Genomic DNA, 14,894 nt, shown 5'->3' with positions numbered 1-14,894 from the left:
CTGGAGGCCTGGCTGAGTCATGGTGATTGAGCCCCATGTTTCCCCTTGTGGGGCCACATGACAGGAGAATTAAAACAAGCATCTGGATGTTCTGCTAGAATTAGAAAATCTTGAGACTTATCTGTAGCATCTAGGAACTGGGAGGATCATCATTAGACGCCTGATTAAAAGTTGCCTGCTGTGGCCTTACATCACTTCTCTTTCTGAAAAACCACACTTTTCAAGATATCACATGTAAATCTAACTCTCCAAATTAGAACCAAGCAGTTGACAGAAACTTGGCACCTCAGTTGTTGGCTGGGAATATCTTTTTAATCTTCTTGTACTGGGTTTTTTGAAAATAAAAAGATACAAGTCATTTCAACTATTTTTAGTTTGGAAACTGGCCAAAGAAATGTTCTGTCTCCCGCATTCTATTAATTTCATAAAATTGAGGCTGAAAACATCTTAACCATGAGAGGTGGATTTCAGAAAGCAATGACTTGCAAATGAGTCCAAGCTGAATTGTTTCAAATGTGTTAGGAGCTCAGCGGTAAAATGGCAAAGGTTTTCTTGAATCAACAACGGGGAGCTGGTGAATGTTTGTGTTGTATCTTGTGGGTTCCCGTGGGCCTTTGCTGTGCCACCTCCATCTATTTCCCAGAATTTTATGCATCTGTAGTTACAATACGGTTTGTCTGTAAAGGGCAGCTCCTTATCCAGTGATACGTTTGTTTGTGCTGCCGAAGAACGTGGGAGCCAGGAGATGCCTGGTAAACGAGGCATCCTTATTACCTGCTGACTCTGATTGGCTGTCAAACATCTTAGCATCTTTCTTCCAAAGAAAAGTCAGTTTTCTGCCATTCACGACCTCAGGTTTCACTGCCGTTAGCCGGAGCTCTCCCTATGCCTAAGTATGCCTTCCAGAAAGGTTTATTTGGGGCAGCCTTCCTTTGCATCTTCAGTGTGGCCTTTCTTAACCCTGCCTGGCTTTTCTCATGATGAGCACTCAACTGATCATGTGACTAAAATTCCTCGTGTCAGAATTCACTTTAAGGGGCCTCCCTCCTTGTTGAAATCCTGGATTTTACCGAACTGGGTGATTCATGTGAGAGAGAGTGTGTGGCTCTTTCCTGTTTTTCAGTGACTTGCAGCTCCACGAGACAAGGGCTGATCTGAGTCACAAAAGGGAGCAGGTGGTTGTTACAAGAAAATGGGGCCTGGAGTCACACACTCACGTGCTCAGGCTTCCAGGGATGGAGGATTTGTGACACTGATTAATTGTTTATGGTTTTTCCTGAACAGTCAGTTGCTTAGTGCCTTGTTATTGTTGCTGTTCAGTTGCTAAGTCACATCCGACTCTTTGTGACCCCGCCAGGCTCTTCCATCCTCTGCTGTCTTCTGGAGTTTGCTCAAACTCATGTCCATTGAGTCAGTGATGCTAGTTAGCACAGCGCCTGCTCCAAGCCATTGAACCCACTTGAACTTCTAACAACCTTAGAGGAAGGCACTATTAGTGTTCCCATTGTACAGATGAAAACTGAGAAACGGGGCTAAGACACTGGGTCATGTTTACACAGCTAATGAGAGTTGCGACTGGGGTTCCAATCCATGCAGTCAGGCTCCAGCATCCCCTCTGCCAAATCACTAAGTAAGAAGTGGTAAAACCGGAAGTTGGCTCTGTCCTCTGTTCTTGTTGTAGTAGAGTCAGAGGCCCCAGCAAGGGAGCTGTTCTCAGAATCTCATACGTCAGAAATTGTACTAAGGCTTTTAGGCTTCTCACGCATTGTTTAGTGCAAATAGAGCAGTGATGGTAAGGCCAGTTGCAGTATGCCTTCAAATACAGTTATCTTGTAACAAGCATGTACTTGGGGAAATCAAGACGGCAAGTCAGTAACATAGAGGCCCTGCCACTGGAATCCAGACGTTTCTTTCCTCACTGTGCTGGATAAGGTTTACCTCATCTTAGAATTGTCCACAGAGTAATTTGGTATCTTGATAGACTTGGGAAAGTTGATCAAAGTCTGTATTTCTGCAAAACTGAATCCGGGTCATTTTCTGCCATCCTTCAGAAGTCACGTTTTCTTCTACTCACTACTGTTGTTACTCCTGTTGCTGCTTCTGCTATTATCATCCTGAGCCTTATTACTGATCAGATGGGTTTGCAGTAAGCCAGGCGCTGTGCGAACGACTCGATGTAGTTTCTCAGTTAACCCTCCCAATAGCCCAATTAATGTTAAACCTATTTTATAGACGAGGAAGCTGAGGCATAGAAAGTTTCAGGGGCAAGGGACAGAGCAAACTGCCTAACGGCAGAGCTTGGCTCCTGAGCACTTAATGAGCTATTACCTAATTTTTTTTTTTTCTCAGTTGAGCGAAGTGTCTTTTGACCTCTGTCTGCTTTACTGTTTATTTTCCTTGGCTTCAAACCGTGGCATCCTTTTTAATGCATGCTAATTCAGCCACTAATCTGGTTAAATTTTTTGTGTCTTCAAAATACACCCACAGTCCGTCCCTTGGAGGGCAGCCTCTCTGGGGGTCGTCACCCTCACACGTAATCAGCTTGCCCCTCCAGCTCCCTCCCTGATGCCTCTCGCCATCCCAGGAGCATCCCCCTTCCAGGCTGCCAAGGCCTTAATGGACCCTTCCAATACTTCTGACGTCAGGTTGTGCCCAAGCCTGGCTCCTTTCTACTGAGCAACTGTATCCCCTCTACTCTTAAGAAAAATGCTGAGTCTTCACCAGCTCATAGACACACCCCATCATTTCCATTTACCTGCCTTCACTCATGTTCCAGGAGTCTGGTCATTTGAACCATGGAGTTCCATGTGTCCTTCTCCTGTTAGATAAAAGGGAGGGGGGAGGTTCTAAAAAGAATAATATTATTAAAACTAAAATAACTAGGAAATTCCCTGGTGGTCCAGCAGTTAGGAATCTGAGCTTCCACTGCAGGGGGAACAGGTTTGATCCCTGGTTGAAGAACAGAGATCCTCGCAAAAAAAAGAAAAAAGAAGAAAACTAGTTTAATGCACCTCTGACCCCCAGTGGTTCTGTATCTTTGTAGAGAATCTCTAGCAATATTGAGCCTCCTTGCTGCAATACCTGCCCCTACCGTCCCTGCCCCAATTCTGCTCATTGTGCTGTCGCCTCCGCTGAGTCTTAAGACCCAGGTTGATACTTGTATTATTGATTGTGTCTTAGTCTTGCCTCTTCGACTCTGTTTCAGATTGCTGGGCGGGGTGGTGGGGGGTGGGCAGTGTTCAGGAAGAGATAATATTTCCTTTTTAATGTCTTTATCTTTGTACAGTATCATCCACAGAGCATTCTGTGGTAGATGATAAGAAAGATATTTCATGAGTTATATCTATTCTGGAAGTCACGTTTTCAGAGGTTGTGTACAAAAAAGATCTTCACGACCCAGATAATCATGATGGTGTGATCACTGACCTAGAGCCAGACATCCTGGAATCTGAAGTCAAGTGGGCCTTAAGCAGCATCACTACGAACAAAGCTAGTGGAGGTGATGGAATTCCAGTTGAGCTATTTCAAATCCTGAAAGATGATGCTGTGAAAGTCCTGCACTCAATATGCCAGCAAATTTGGAAAACTCAGCAGTGGCCACAGGTCTGGAAAAGATCAGTTTTCATTCCAATCCCAAAGAAAGGCAATGCCAAAGAATGCTCAAACTACCGCACAATTACACTAATTTCACATGCTAGTAAAGTAATGCTCAAAATTCTCCAAGCCAGGCTTCAGCAGTACGTGAACCACGAACTTCCAGATGTTCAAGCTGGTTTTAGAAAAGGCAGAGGAACCAGAGATCAAATTGCCAACATCCACTGGATCATCAAAAAAGCAAGAGCATTCCAGAAAAACATCTATTTCTGCTTTATTGACTATGCCAAAGCCTTTGACTGTGTGGATCACAATAAACTGGAAAATTCTGAAAGAGATGGGCATACCAGACCACCTGACCTGCCTCTTGAGAAATTTGTATGCAGGTCAGGAAGCAACAGCTAGAACTGGACATGGAACAACAGACTGATTCCAAATAGGAAAAGAAGTACGTCAAGGGTGTATATTGTCACCCTGCTTATTTAACTTCTATGCAGAGTACATCATGAGAAATGCTGGGCTGGAAGAAGCACAAGCTGGAATCAAGATTGCCGGGAGAAGTATCAATAACCTCAGATATGCAGATGACACCACCCTTATGGCAGAAAGTGAAGAGGAACTAAAAAGCCTCTTGATGAAGTTGAAAGAGGAGAGTGAAAAAGGTTGGTTTAAAACTCAGCATTCAGAAAACGAAGATCACGGCATCTGGTCCCATCACTTAATGGGAAATAGATGGGGAAACAGTGGAAACAGTGTCAGACTTTATTTTTTTGGGCTCCCAAATCACTGCAGATGGTGACTGCAGCCATGAAATTAAAAGACGCTTACTCCTTAGAAGAAAAGTTATGACCAACCTAGATAGCATATTCAGAGAAGGCGATGGCACCCCACTCCAGTACTCTTGCCTGGAAAATCCCATGGACGGAGGAGCCCAGTAGGCTGCAGTCCATGGGGTCGCTCAGAGTCAGACAGGACTGAGCGACTTCACTTTCACTTTTCACCTTCATGCATTGGAGAAGGAAATGGCAACCCACTCCAGTATTCTTGCCTGGAGAATCCCAGAGACAGGGGAGCCTGGTGGGCTGCTGTCTATGGGGTCATACAGAGTCGGACACGATTGAAGCGACTTAGCAACAGCAGCAGATAGCATATTGAAAAGCAGAGACATTACTTTGCCAACAAAGGTCCGTCTAGTCAAGGTTATGGTTTTTCCAGTAGTCATATATGGATGTGAGAGTTGGACTGTGAAGAAGGCTGAGCGCTAAAGAATTGATGCTTTTGAACTATGGTGCTGGAGAAGACTCTTGAGAGTCCCTTGGACTGCAAGGAGATCCAACCAGTCCATTCTGAAGGAGATCAGCCCTGGGATTTCTTTGGAAGGAATGATGCTAAAGCTGAAACTCCAATACTTTGGCCACCTCATGTGAAGAGTTGACTCATTGGAAGAGACTGATGCTGGGATGGATTGGGGGCAGGAGGAGAAGGGGACGACAGAGGATGAGATGGCTGGATGGCATCACTGACTCGGTGGATGTGAGTCTGAGTGAATTCTGGGAGTTGGTGATGGACAGGGAGGCCTGGCGTGCTGGGATTCATGGGGTCGCAAAGAGTCGGACACGACTGAGTGACTGAAGTGAACTGAACTGAACTGATGCTACTTCACTTAAAAAAAGATTTGCAAATTCACAACCAACTCTATAGCGCTGTCAAGAGGCTGGATGGAAAAGATGATCCATGGAAAGAAAGCAAAAGGGAGCCTCCAACAGTGTGAGCACCTTGGTGTTGACCAGGAACTCGGCTGGTAGGGCCAAGTCTAGGAACCAGAGTCTTGCATACAGTTAAGTAACAGCCTGTCTGCAATTTAGCAGCTCAACACAATAGCTGTTCACTTAGCTCATGAGTTTGGGCGTCTTTGACCAGGGTGCTTCTTCCGGTCTCTCCTGGCCTGACTCATTGGTTGCAGGACCTTGCCAGGTTGCCAGGGCATGGCTGGTCTCAGATGGCTCCGGCCAGGACGGCCTCTCTCATTTCCCCAGGGTCTTCCATCCTTCAGTGGGTTTGCCCGAGCTTGCCCATGTGGCAGCTAGACTGGGTTCCAAAGGAGAGAGCAGCAGTGCTTCCATCCTCAGGGGGCTGGACTCAGAACCAGCCCGGCATCACTTCCACCACCTTCCAGTGACCAAAGCCAACCACAACTGCAGCCCAGATCCAAAGGGCAGGAGAATCTCCACCTCTTAATGGCAGGAGCTGTGGAGTCACAGGACACAATGGGTGGGTTTTCAGGGAGAGGAATCACAATCTTCATTTGGTGGAGTTCTTCAGACTCTGGGTGGGTGTTCCATGAAGACAAAAAAAAAACATTACGATATCGATATATGAACCAGAGTGTCAGTATGGTCATTTAAAATGACAGGTAGGACCGTCAAGAGGAGATGTCATTTGGGGCAGGTGGGCACCGACTTCCCTGGAAAGTGTTGGAAATCTATTATCCAGTCATTAGTTTTTCTTTTTTCTGGTCTCAAGTCACCTCAAGCTGTTCCTACATACAAGTCACTTCACCACTGTTTGTACAATTTATTTTTTTTGGATATGTTAATAAAATGCAGTTTTCTTTCCCATTTACTCCTGGCTTGAGGCTTGATTGGTTTTTCAGGACTGGCTCTTCCTGCTTTTGACAAGGGAGAGATCCTCTCTGTTAAGTGATGACTGCAGATAGCCACGCTTGCTCATTGTGTGTGGCTTGGAATAGTTTGGTTCACAGAGAAAAGCCTTATTTATTTATTTTAAAGGTCTGTGGCATTGCTTATTGTTATTACCCTTGACCTTGCTCCAGAGGCACTTTTGTTTTCCCTTTGTTACTATGTCTATAATCGCAGTAGCTTCACAGGGGACTTGCGTGGCCCTGGTCTGGGGACATAGATCCTGAAGTATGACTTAGGATTAGCTCAGATGGGGATAAAAAATGTAATGAAATATAATGAGAAATATAAGATGGTTAAGACTTTCCTAAACACTAAATATGTAATGACTTAAGACCAATTAAGTGGTTTACCTTATGAGAGAACAAGATCTGAAAATATTTAGCTAATGTTTTGAAACCTTCTATTTGAATATAATATGCTTCACTGTTATTAGCTATTATTTAATGAAATCTTGGCTTTCCTTATGACTTCAGCAGGCAATTTATTTTCTTCTCACACCAAGTGCATCAAGTAGTCAAAAGAAAAAATATCCCAGATACCCAAACAGATCATACGTTTTTACATATGGTTAGGGAACTTGGGTCACTCCAACAGCCCTGATTTGTAATCTGGAGAGTTGAGCTCTGATTCTATCATGAATGAGCTGTATGACTTTAAAAAGGTCGTATCATTCTCTGAGACTGTATTTTCTTATTGTAAAATAATGGATTGAAAAGCAGCAATGATTTTCGTTTTGTGTGTTTGTTTTTAAACAATTAAATCCATTTTTATCAAGCAGAATCTTAAAGTACAGACTCAATATATAAAGCACAAAAAATACATAATTTATGTATTTAAAAATTTAATTTTATCTTTTAAGTTCTCATTTATTTATTTCTTCTAAAAGTCCAGCAATTAGAAAAAAGTGATGAGCCCCGAACATGAAATTAGTGTTATGATGAGTGTTATGAGCAGTATTAGCATCTAGTATGTTTCTATAAATTTATTTTGCTGATTGCAGCTTCAAGAAATATCATTTACACAAGGGCATTGTGACAAATGAGATAATATTTTTAACAATTCGCCTTGTAATCTCATGATCCCTTTAATTAAATTTGTTCAGCTGCTTGAATGGAGAGTACGATAATAAAAAGTTTTCTCTTCTAAGTTAACACATTTAGCAACTGCCCTTATTCCTTATCATAATAAAGGACAGACACAAAACATCCTAAACTTTCAATAGGCACTAAAGCCATCTATAATTCTATATTAACTACTTGGTTATTACTCAGTTGCTTTGCCGACGGTGCTAGTGGTAAAGAATTTGCCTACCAGTGCTGGAGACTCAAGGGATGTGGGTTTGATCCCTGGGTTGGGAAGAGTCCCTGAAGAAGGAAATGGTTACCCACTCCAGTATTCTTGCCTGGGAAGTCCCATGGACAGAGGAGCCTGGCGGGCTACAGTCCATGGGGTCGCAAAGAGTTAAACACAGTTGCGCACACATGAGCATGCATTGCTCTGCTGACTGATATTTGAAAGTTTATTTAATCTCTCTAGTCTCATTTTTCATCTACACAGTGGGAACAGTGGTAGTACTACTTCAAGGGGTTGTTGAGAGGATCAGATAAATTAATCCAAATACTCCCTGGCCCATACCAAGTGCTCTGTAAATGAAAGCACCAAGTATGTCTATTTATTTCTACATGTTTCTGTCTGTCAGCCGTGATCAGAAGCTTCATCACAGTAGACACACTTGAAACTTTTCTTACATCTAGGTTAAGGCAGTGTTCCTCCGCCAGAGGCGTGCTCAGGGGGTAGTTGCAATCTCTAAAGAAATGGTTTTCATGACTGGAAAATGCTGTTGGCATATAATGGGTAGAGGCTAGGGATGCTCCTGGACCCCCTTCTATTTATAGGATAATTTCCCCAAAGCCTGGTAGGCTGCAGTCCATGGGGTTGCAAAGAGTCAGTCACGACTGAGCGCCTTCACTTTCACTTTCCCCAAAGCAAATTATCCAGCCCAGAATGTCAGTGTTGCTGAGGTTGAGAAAGCCTGATTTAAGGCAGGCATATAGACCCCACTGATGCCATAATTGTACATTTTACATGCATAGGCCTGAATTTTTGGCAAGATTAGTGCATGTGCTCAGTCACTTTATTCGTATCTGACTCTTTTGTGATCCCATGGACTGTCTGTCCCCTGCCAGGCTTCTCTGTTCATGGGATTTCCCAGGTAAGGAATACTGGAGTGGGTTGCCATGCCTTCCTCCAGGGGATCTTCCTGACCCAGGGCTCAAACCCATGTTTCCTGTGTCTCCTGCATTGCAGGTGGATTCTTTACCACTGAGCCATTGGGGAAGCCACATATAACCAAAATGCTGCCACTCCTATGAGACAGGAAGAACAAGTGATACACTAGACTGAATTAACTTGTTAACGTAAGTTAACCTATCAGTGGTCTCCAGTGAGATGACATTTTATATATAACAGAGCTAAGGATCCACATTTTAAAATGAACTTTTAAATTAAGTTAAATAATTTTAAAAGCTCCGCTTTGAAACCGATATTTGTTGGAACCCCTGAAGCTTGACCTAGGGTTCCTTGGGATATTTTTTGAAAACCACCAATCTGCTGTCCCTTCCTGGTCCAAGAGTCTTTGGCTCTGTTTTAGGGGGAGGTAGTAAATAAAATTCTCAATGGCCTAACTTTTTCATGGAGCAGCTTAGTAGTCACATAATTGCCAGACTCTGAACTGAAAGAGAGCTCTGTCTTATTAAACTCAAGGAAAAGTGTCGTTTTCCTTCACCAGAGGGAATGGACAAGGTGAAACAGAAGCAGTCATGTTGCAGACTCTTCTTCTTCTTCCGCCCTCTTAGATCTTTAGAAAATTCTTCCCTACCAGAAAATGTCCCTTTCCTTCAGGTTACATCCCACCCTTTCCTCATTTCTCACTAACGATGCTTAGTTCACGCCAGATCACTTCTGTCCAACGCCCACGGTGCAACTGCTTGGCTCAGTATCCTTAAAGGCACTTGGACTGTGTCGGAGAGAAAGGAGAGAGCTTGGGTGCGTTTTCAGCAAGAAGCCCTGAAGTCTGGTGTCTGATGTGAAGGAGTCAGTCCCTTAACCTCTTGGGGCCTTGGTTCCTTCACCTCTAAGATGAAGATGGTAATAGTACTTGTCTCCTGCGGTTGATGGAAGGATCGATTCCTGTATAACAATTCAAATGCTAGTTGTGTGCATCATGGGAACAAATAGTGGTCTTTTTAAAAAAAAAAAAATTCTTATTTGGCTCTGCTGGGTCTTAGTCGTGGCACATGCGATCTTTAGTTGTGACATACGATCTCTTAGTCGTGGCACATGCGATCTTTAGTTGTGACATACGATCTCTTAGTTGTGACATGTGGGATTTAGTTCCCTAAGCAGGGATCGAACCCAGGCCCCCTGCATTGGGAGCATAGAGTCTTAGCCACTGTACCACCAGGGAAGTCTCCAAATAATGGTCTTTAAGGAAGTTATGTAGCATTGTCCTGGGGTCAGAGGTGGGAGGGGCTTGGACGGAATCTCAGTGTGTATTGATAACACCGATGACATCTTGCTAGAATGACGGTTCCTTTTACAGCTCATTAATGCTGGCCTGTTAGAAACTTAGAATCATTTTCTCCCAGTGGCTTCCCCATTCCTTTCCCATATTAGCATTTATCTTGAATCCTTTCTAAATCCTGATTTAGAAAAAAACTGATTTATTTCCTTTCAATGGCAACCCAGCTCCATTGAGTGCATTGACTTAACAGATATACATAATTTTTAGTCATAATTTTCTCAGGTCACAAAATGCTTGAACAGTGAGAGACGGGGGTCTCTTGGTTAGTTGGGCTTCCTTGCTGCGTTAAGTAGAGTGTCTGGAAGCTTTAAGATACATAAACAGAAGTCAAGGCAGTTGCTAGGAAAGTTCTTTATGAATTGAGTTCCGTATGTGCACAGATATTCTTAGTGGTAAGAGTGGAGCAAAGACTAGGCAGTGAGTCATAGATTACTGCTTTTCTCTAGCAATTTCCCCAAAGAGAAAGAAAACATCTTTAGTTCCACCTTTCTCTGTAAAAGATAATAGGTTTTTTTTAAAGTACGATAGTAAAAAAATGATGGCAATTATTGTCATATTAATTTTAAAATATAAGACTTTATATACTATTCTCAGTGCAAATATTTCTGGTAATTGAAAGAAAGCAGAGTAGCCTTCATATTGCTATTTTTAAATCATCTATTTAGACCTAAATGTTTGGGAAATTTAAACTTGGACAAATGAGGGTTTCCCACATATTTTTTGATATGTCATTAGCCACATTTACATCTCCCTAGCACATTGCTCATTTTATGCCATTCTTGACATTGTCAGAATGAAAACCAGGTATGAAGTACCTTGCAAATTTATAAAATAGCAACAAAAACAGCAACATACAGCTTGTGTATTTTTTTTCAGTGTCATTGCAATTCTGTTAGATTTGGGTTGTGCTAACAATGCCAAATATCTTTTTTTGCCCCTTAAATCTTACATAGCATGTGTTCTGACTAATGCTCCCAAAAGCGACCTTATACCTTCAGAGAACATTAGCTCAATGGTTGTCCTCTCCAATAGTTGGGATTTGCTTCTAGGGCTCCAGCAGTTTCTTATCTCTTTCCTAGCCTTAATATGTTTATATGTTTCCTAGCCTTATATGTTTTAAAGTTTCAAAAATAAAATATGCAGATCTAAAGCATTTTTAAAAATACATAACCACTCACTTTGTATTGTTCCTTCCCAGAGAACTGAAGTTACAGACTTGATAGACAGCATCCATTTAATTACTCTTGTCCACTAAATTAGGATACCCTTGGAAAAGGTTTTATGAAGGATTCTGGAAGAAAGGCTTAGGTGAGAGAAACTTTAGGAGATGGCTGGTAAAAACCCCTCCAGAAGTAGTTGAAAGGGGAGAGATGTGCTAAACAGGATTCTCTTAGGCATTACCTTCTGTAGAGGTCCAAAATATATGCTTGAACATTGCTCTAGGCACGGCTTTGTTTTCTTGGGTTCAGTTTCCAATGGCATTGTCCCCAGCGGACTTAGATTTTCAGCGCTTTTCTGGAGATTCTTCTGGATTCCTCATTTAGTAATACCAAAGTCTAAGTGATCATTCAGAAACGCCTCAGTAAGAGTTGTAGTGTAGTAGCAGAGCTTTTAGCTTTATCTGGGAAGTTTTATCCCGGATCTAATGATACCTTGGGAAAGCACTTCCAATTGCCTTTGGTAAAATATTTTGGGATTCATAGTTCTTGTTTACCATGAGTTGAAATGAATGGAGTGCCAACAGGTATCACTGATTTGTGACCAACATATTTTATTCATTCAACAAATACATGTTGAGTACCTACTGTGTGTTGTTCCAGGCTCTGTTCTACACCCTCAAGGTACATCAGCATTTAAAAAAAAAGGTCGTTGCCTGTGATGATGGGAAGTAGACAGGATGCAGTGAACATCCGCTCTCCATCCTAGCTCATTTTTGAAAGGTTTAACATACTCCCTGGGCTCTCCAGATGGCTCAGTGGATAAAGAACCCACCTGCAGTGCAGGAAATACAGGAGATGCAAGTTCCCTCCTTGGGTCAGGAACGTCTCCTGGAGGAGGGCATGGCAGCCCACTCCAGTATACTTGCCTGGAGAATCTCATGGACAGAGGAAACTGGCAGACTGCAGTCCATGGGGTCAGAAAGAGTCAGACATGGCTGAAGCGACTGAGCACGAACGTACTCCCCAGACCTCAGGAAGGATGCCCATGACAGACACACCTCTCTTCATAAAGCACCGACTCATGAGCTTCCTATTTGTTAAGTAAACAAGGCTTTTCTGTTTCTTGACCCAAAAGGATTTTTACAGTGTCATTCACTTTATAACTACCTGTTAAACTCTACATATCAGTTTTACGCACATTTTTTAAATGACATTTTATTTCACAATAAAAAGAATTTTTTGAGGGAGAAAGTGAAAAAATAAAAAGAAATAAAACCCCATAAAGGTCATCGTGAAACCTTCACCCTTCATGAAACCTATCTTTGAATTGGAGAAGTAGACCATAAATTGTTAACATAATAAACGAGAAAATGATGTAGCATGGGTTCGTCTGTTGGGGCTGCCTTGGTGGCCCACACAACAGAAATGTATCTCTCATCATTCTGGAGGTGCGAGATGAAGGTGCGGGCAGGTTTGGTTTCTCCTGCGGCCTCTCTCCTTGGCTTCAGGATGACTGCCTTCTTGCTGCGTCCCTCATGGTCTTTACTCTGTGTGTGCACATCCTTCGTGTCTCTTTCATTCTCAGGACACCAACCATTTTGGATCAGGGTCACACCCAACCCTAATGGCCTCATTTAACCAGTTACCTCCCCATCTCCAAATACAGTCACAGTGGGAGTTAGGCCTTCCATATATGTATCTGGGGAGGTGGGCAGACAGAATCCAGTCCACAATGAAGTGTTTTCCAGTGATAAACATTTTGGAGTAAAAAGGAAAGTTAAAGTTGGGTAAGAGAGATTGGGGGTACTGTGGGATGGGGGTTGCAGTCTTGATTAGGATGGTCAGGGCCTTCACTGAGAGGGTGGTATTTTAGCAAAGACGTGAAGGTCAAGTTACATTCAAGTGTTGGAGTAACACGGAGACCAGAGATGGAGGGATGGTGTGATGGAGGTGGGAAGGGATACAAAGTGGACAATCCATGGACTTGGGTTTTAGTCCTAGCTCTTTATCTGTCTGGACTTCCCGGGTGGCACAGTGGTAAAGAACTTGCCTGCCAATGCAGGACACATAAGAGATGTGGGTTCTATCCCTGGGCAGGGAAGATCCCCTGGAGAAGGAAATGGCAACCCACTGCAGTATTCTCGCCTGGAAAATCCCATGGATAAAGAAGCATGGCGGGCTACAGTCCATGGGGTCACAAAGAGTCGGACACAACTGGGCATGCACACACACTTCATCTTTCTGGTAGTCAAGCTTCCAAAGGTCACTAGCCTGCTGGGGTCCACTTTCCAAATAGGCTGGTCTGTGTGAACTTCTGATTCCAGAATAAATATTCTTAGTGGGGCATGAGACAGAAAGAAAGAACTTTGTGCTTACGTATTGGCTGGAGGCAGGTGGTGGGCAGGGCGTGATAGGTGTTTGCTTTGGGATTTATCCTTTTATTTTTTTTTCTTTGTTAAGCAGGTGTCGGCTTAAGGCTCATTCTAGTAAGCATTTCTAAAATTTCTGTATTGGGATGAGATCTTCTTTCTCAAAATACCAGTATACCTAATATAACCAACCTAAAGTTTTCCTACTCTGACCCTTTAAAGGGAAGTGAGATGCCTGTGAAAGCGGCAAGTGGTTCACGAGGCTGCTTGTCTTCCTTCTTGGTTTTTCCCAAGGAAGACCAGGAAGTAGGATGTAGCGCAGTGGGGAAGACTTGCTGTGGTATAGCCAAGCCACAGAATCCATCCCATAATAGGCCAGTCAGCTTTGCTCTGACCACACACACCACACCAGCCAACCATGCTAGAAATGGAAAAGGACTTCAGTGGAAAAACTGGTGAAATCTGACTACAATCTGGATCTTAGATCATAGCAATGGGAATTGCTTCGCTCTGACAAATGCCCCATGGTTACATAAGATGTTAACTTTAGGAAACTCTGGGTGAAGGATGTGTGGGAACTTTTTGTATCATCTTTGCAGCTTTTCTGCAAAACTAAAATTACATTTAGAAAATAATATTTTTTTTTCCTTTAAAAATGCCCATTATGGGCTAGGAGATAATTTGGACTACAAGATATAGGCCAGCAAGACAGCGCCAAATACATGCCCCACTCTTTGTGGGGCTGTAGCGGTCAGCTTATATGATAAGGCAAAAGAAGTGACTCGGCAGCAGCAGCAGCATCACATCTCTGTGCTGAGCTTTTCTCTTTGACAGATTCTCCATCCTCACCTGACCACTGCTGTCTAGGTTTTTGCTTGGATTATTGCCATGAACTCATGTTTAGGGGCTCCCCTGGTGGCTCAGACCATAAAGAATTTGCCTGCAATGTGGGAGACCCAGGTTCAATCCCTGGGTCTGGAAGACCCCCTGGAAAAGGAAATGACAACCCACTCTGGTGTTCTTGCCTGGAGAGTTACATGAACAGAGGAGCCTGGCGGGCTACAGTCCATGGGGTCACAAAGAATCAGACACGACTGAGCGACTAACATGTTTATATTCAATGTTTATGCATTATTCTATAACAGGATTAGGTAGGGAGAGTGCTAAGAGGTCAGAGAGGCAGTGACATATGCTGGAAAGAAGACTTTGAGGGAAACCAAAGAGAAAATGCCCAGACACTTTGTAGAAGCAGCACTTCTTGAAATACGATAAGTTCCAAAGATTCAGAAGCCCACACTCTCCTAAGTCCTGCTCTCATGGAGTGTCTTGTATTTTGTGCCGAGGGCTCAGCCTATTTTGATGGGGTTGTGGTCCCTCTGGTGTTAGCTCGGTGTGTTCATGCATTCCAAACTTGATTCAGTTGGGAGTAGCTAAGAGCAGGAGTGATCTCTCGTATATGTATATGTATGTAATCCCTTTCTTCTTT

The 14,894-nt window shown here is 43.1% G+C and overlaps 1 protein-coding gene across 7 annotated transcripts in view; it reads left to right on the top strand.

Moving 5' to 3' along the window:
• ZNF827 (zinc finger protein 827) overlaps window positions 1–14,894 on the top strand; it is a 192,280-nt gene that overhangs the window by 60,089 nt on the left and 117,297 nt on the right. The gene's annotated exons all lie outside the window — the stretch shown is intronic.

This window comes from Bubalus bubalis, chromosome 17 (assembly GCF_019923935.1).
Source record: "Bubalus bubalis isolate 160015118507 breed Murrah chromosome 17, NDDB_SH_1, whole genome shotgun sequence".
In the NCBI taxonomy this organism is placed as follows: Eukaryota; Metazoa; Chordata; class Mammalia; order Artiodactyla; family Bovidae; genus Bubalus; species Bubalus bubalis.
This window is presented reverse-complemented; position numbering and strand designations above follow the sequence as displayed.